The sequence below is a fragment of the Penicillium hordei genome (genome assembly GCF_028827395.1).
Source record: "Penicillium hordei strain IBT 12815 chromosome Unknown utg000006l_segment0_segment0, whole genome shotgun sequence".
NCBI classification, from domain to species: Eukaryota; Fungi; Ascomycota; class Eurotiomycetes; order Eurotiales; family Aspergillaceae; genus Penicillium; species Penicillium hordei.
The window spans coordinates 2,131,920-2,137,919 of NW_026623147.1; positions in this window are offsets into that span (position 1 = coordinate 2,131,920).

Genomic DNA, 6,000 nt, shown 5'->3' on the forward strand with positions numbered 1-6,000 from the left:
ACCCCTTTAAATTCTCCTCTCCCCTATACCCTATTCCCTACCCCCTATCCCTAATTATCTATTCTCTACTAGTTTCCCTATTTTATAACTACCTATAACTATAATATCTTAAAGAATATCTTAGCTATCTTTTTTATATAATATATTAAACGCTAGTTTTCGCCTAGAATCTTTTTAGTTATAGAATCCTTTCTAGGATAAAGCCTAGCCTCTATAAGATTCTCTCGATATTTACCGCTACCTAAGTCCTATCTCGATAACTCCTATCCTACCTCCCTCTAATCCTATCGACCCCGTCTCTAAGAGTCAAAATTTTTATACCTACGAACCTAGACAGTATCCTCTTCCTACCCGCCCGCTATTAGAGGTTTATATAGATAATAGCCTATATTCTAATATATAACCTACTCGATATAAGTTAGAGAATTTAAGCTTTACTACCTTTACTAGTCCTTACGCCGAGACCTTCGACTCTAAAGACGTTTTATAGTTATAAGACCTACCGAGTACCGAAGATATCGATTCTACTCTAATACCCGATAATAGTTGTCTAGGTACTAGTTATCGATCCCCCGGTTTTAAATTGTCCGACTTAGACCCTAGCGTTATTGTTAGCTAGTACGCTTAAGCCCTCGCTTCTAGCAATTATATCCGGACTAGAGACCTTCTGTTATGATATAATCAGACGTAAGGCCATTCCCAGATTGGTGCCTCAGGCCTATAGGAGGTTTGACCTCTCCGGAGGGGGATCGCCTATGTTTCCCTACCCTTCCGAGGAGGGTTCCCCGCGGGAACGAGACCCCCGCTCTACGTATCATATTTCCTCCCGCTATCAATATAGGGAGACTATATATAAATTGGACTATATAGAGGAAGCCTGACGGCTCTTTAAGAAACAGTCTTGACTTTTAGGAACTACCTATCTTATTACCTTCTCCTACCTAATTAATAGGTACCTACCCTAACTTATAGAGTATCTTTTAACAATTCTATTTCTTCTTCTTTAATTACCTAGGAGAATAGCACTAAGAACTCGCTCTACTCCCACTATAGAGGAGATCCCGAACCCTCCCCGAACTACTAGGGAAATACCCCCTACTAAAGCTATTTCCCGGGCTAACCCGGTCGAACTAATCACCGACCTTAATACGAATCTCGTAGCGACTTAAGCTACTATAGAGAAGCTATAGAGACTTAAGGACCTCTAGGATTAGATTAAGACTCTTAGATCTTAGCTTATAGGCCGAACCCTAAACGAACCCCTAATAAGCCCCTACTAAAATATTTACGATACCTCTAGTAAGGACTAAGAAATTAAACTTAAGAGTATATCTATATTTACCCTTAACTATACCCTATAATAACGCTAAGAATAGCTCTTAGACCTATAATAACAATTTAAGGGAGCGCTAAGGCGCTACTACGATAATCGGACCTAGATTCTTAGAGTACTTAGTAATATAGATATAACTTATAGGTAGAGATAGTATAGATACGTTAACGAAAAGATACCGGTTCTACTACGAAACCCTAAGGAAGACTAGCCCTATTTTAAGGACTAGACCTTAACCCTTATTAAGAACGCGGCTACCTTAGAATCCGAGGTAATAGGCTAACTCGAGAAGGCCCGCTAATAGAGAGACGAGGACCCTTAAGAATTCTATACGCGTCTCGATACCCTAGAACGTTATTTCCCAAAGATAGTAGAAAAAGAGAGGGCTCTTTCTTTCTTTATAAAACTCTTATATAACCTCTAAGACGAAATCCGCCGCTATATTATTAAACTCCCTAAAACCCGGGAAGATATAATTGATATCGCGTATTACTTCTAGGACCTTAAGAAATCGGAGTCGAACTATAAATAAAAATATACCGAAACTATTAAGAATACGCTAAGAAAAAGAAACTCCGATCGAAATTCCTAGAAGCCCTAATTTATAGGAAAATTAAAATCTAAAGAGGATAAGGATATACTATCGGATAGGCGCCTAAACCTTATCGGGGATAATAGGAAACGTAACTAATACTTTAATTATAGAAGCGAAAAGTACTACTCTAATAAATACCTAAACCCTTCTAAGGGCTAAACAACTATAATAGTATAGTTAGCCCTATAGGGAAACGATAGCGAGACGGAGTAACTCCTATACCTCCGTCTTTTCCTATAATAGGAACTAGAACTCGGCTTTACCTTTCGATTACCGCCTAGAACGATCTCGAAACCTACGCGGATCTTAATAGTAGAGCTAAAGTTAACCTTATAAGCTTCTAATTCGTTAAGTAGTATAAACTTAACTAAGCGAAACTTACCGCGCCTCTTCTTTACGCTATTAACTAAAGGATAATACCGACTTATAGGGTATAGACTATCCTACTAAAAGCTACCGATTTAAGGGGTACTACCTATCGATTTACCCGCGCCTACGTAGTAATCGACCGAGACCCCCGACTCTCCGGAAGCCCTATCCTTCTCTCTATAATAACAATTTACGACCTTAATATCTATATCGTAGGACGAAGTAGCCTCTAGTAGTTTAGGATAGCTTCTATCGAAATACTACCTCTAGCCCGCTTTACTAAGGAAATCCGTAACCTTACGTACGTCTTCGCTATAGTTAAACTACCCGAAGAAGTATAGCTACCTATTAACTATAATACCGCCGAAGTATCGCCGGAATACTACTAATTACCTACCGAACTAGTATAATTCTAAGACTTCTTCTTATCCTAAAACTCGAAAACCTTACCTTCCTCGAATAAGTACGACTATACTATCGACCTAACTCTAGGAGCAAAGGTCCCGTTCGGTCCTATATACCCCCTATTATAAAAGGAGCTTATAGAGCTACGAAAATACCTCGACGAAAACCTCTAGAATAGTCGAATCCGCGAATCTAAGAGCCTTACCGGGGCCCCTATCTTATTCGTACCGAAGTCCGATAGGAGCTTACGGCTCTATATCGACTACCGGGGACTTAATAAGGTTTCGGTAAAAAATCGGTACCTATTACCTCTTATTTCGGAGATTTTAGACCGGCTTTCCGGCTCTAAGGTCTTTAGTAAGATCGATATTTAAGACGCCTACTACCGAATCCGTATTAAAGAGGGCGACGAGTAGAAAACCGTATTCCGAACCCGCTATAGATACTACGAATATATAGTTATACCCTTTAGTCTTATAAACGCTCCGGTAACCTTTTAAAACTATATTTATATAGCGCTTTATAACGTTCTCGATACCTTTTCGGTAGTATATCTCGATAATATCCTTATATTCTCCCTAGACTAGGAATTATATACGAATTACCTCTACTAGGTAATAAAACGACTATAGAAAGTAGGCCTCTACGCTAAGCCTAGTAAGTACGCCTTCTACTAAGACTAAATCGACTTTTTAGGGTTTATTATATCCCTAAGGGGCGTTTCGATAGACCCTCGCCGGGTTACCGATATCGCTTTATAGGAGATTCTTAAGTCCTATAGGGATATCTAGGTATTCCTAGGATTTTATAATTTCTATCGTAGGTTTATTAGGGATTACTCCCGAATTATATTACCGCTTACGGCCTTATTAAAAGATAGTAAAAATAGGCGAAAGCTAGGCTAGGTTAACCTAATACTTAGCGAGAAGGTAGCCTTTCGCCGCCTAATCGCCGCTTTTTAGTTAGCGCCTCTCCTCCGATACTTCGATCTATTAAGGCCGATTCGGCTAGAAATAGATATATCGGATAGCGCTATAGCCGGGATTCTCTTCTAACCGAACGAGAACGGGGTATAATACTTAGTAGCTTTCTAATCGCGGAAGTTTAGTAGGGCGGAGACCCTCTATAGAATACCGGATTAGGAGCTATTCGCTATTATATACTCGTTTAAATACTAGCGATACTACCTCGAGGGGAGTACTTACCTAATTAAAGTATTTTTAGATTATTCGAACCTTTAGGCTTTTATAAAATAGCTAAAGCTTAACGGTAGGTAAGTACAGTAGTACTTAGCCCTTACTCTATTTAATTTTATAATAAGATATCGCGCTAGGAAGAGTAATCCCGCGGATAGACCCTCTCGGCGCTAGCTACCGAGTAACTATAAGGTTAACCTAATCTCGCTATTAAGCCGCCGAATAGCTAGCGAATCGTAGACGACTAATTACTATTCTATTATAGTCTAGTCGCTAACTATAAGTACGCTTACCTTAAATATCCTATACTTCGAAGAGAATAAAGATAGGGACGAATCGATTAGTATAATCGATTAGGGGGAGCTTAGGCGTACGCGCCGTCTCCCTAACGCGTAGGTCGGGCTAGCTTACGCCTTTAAGTAGGTATATCTTACTAAGGTAGGTATAGACCTTAAGGAGCTTATTAGGTAACTTTAGGGCGAAGACCTAGAGACTTAGCGCCGAAAGACCGCTATAAAGTCGTCGACTCTAGGGTTAAAGAGCTAGAGTATAGGGCCCGAGGGCCTTTTACGATTTAAGAAACGTATTTATATCCCCGCGGGGAGTAATTTAAGAACTAAACTATTAAGTATTTACTATAATAACCCCCTAGCCGGCTATTTTAGGTATATAAGAATACTTAAGCTAATAAAAAGGAAATACTACTAGCCGAACCTCTACCTAGACGTTACCGAATATATAAGGAATTATTAGATCTACTAAGGCGTTATAGTAAGAACGTATAAGCTATATAGGGAGCTCTAACTATTACTAATCCCCTTACGACCCTTTATAGAAATTTCGATAGATTTTATAATAGGCCTACCGCTAGTAATATTCGAGGATAGATTAGTCGACGCGATTCTCGTTATTATTAATAGGTTTATAAAATAGTCGCTATTCCTCCCCGTTTTATTAACGATTACTACTAGAGACCTCGCTAAACTATTCTATAACTACGTTAAACTACGCTTCGGACCCCCTAAGAGTATTATATCCGACTATAGATTACTATTTATAAGTAAGTTCTAGTTAAAACTATACTACCTATTATAAATACGCCTTAGGCTTTCGATAGCGTTTTACCCGTAAACCGATAGGTAAACGGAACGTATAAACTAAACCCTTAAATATTACCTCTAGTGCTTTATAGACGATAAGTAAGTCTTATAGGCTTCTTTACTAAGATCTACCGAATTCGTATATAATAACGCTATTAACGTAATAACTAGTATATCTCTATTTTAGGCCCTACTAGGATACTTACCCGACTTCCGGTAACGTTTCGAGGGCGAAACTCCTTATAGAGAGGTCCTAATAGCGTCCGCGCGAGTTAAGAAATTAGAAAACCTCCGCTAGAAACTATAGGAATACTAGCGAAAGGTAAACGAAACTATAGTAAAACATTATAATAAGGACTACGTTCCGATATAATTTAAAAAGGGAGATCTTATTAGCCTATTAATAAAAAACCTTAGATTAAAAAGGAGTAGAAAATTAGTACCCCGCTTTATCGGCCCTTTTCGCGTCTTATAGGCTATCGGAAAATAAGCTTACCGCCTAAGCTTACCTTAGTAATATAATCGAATCTATAATATCTTTTATATAACCCTCCTCGAACTATAGAGAAAACTACCCGGAAAGGGTAGCGAATCCCTACTAATACCCGACTTAGAAGATAAAGAGGAATATAAGGTCGAAGAAGTATATAATAAAAAATAAATTAAGGATAAAAAATACTTTCTTATTAAATAGAAAGGATAGCCCTCGGAATATAACTAATAGGTTCCTTAGGGAGATATAGAAAATATAACTAAAGTAATATACTCTTACTAGAAGCGGAAAAAGGAAAAAAAACCCTTAGTTACTATAAAGAGATAGCGAAACTACCCTAAAAGATAAGGGAAACCCGGCCTATAAGTAGGAAAGGAGACGCCGAAACGGTAGTATAATAAAAGTATCTAAAAATATAACTAGGCCTACTCTTAAATCTCCTTTAAGGGAATAGGGAAATCTATTATAGTCCGCTCCTCTATCTTATTACCCCCGATAGAAGTATTATT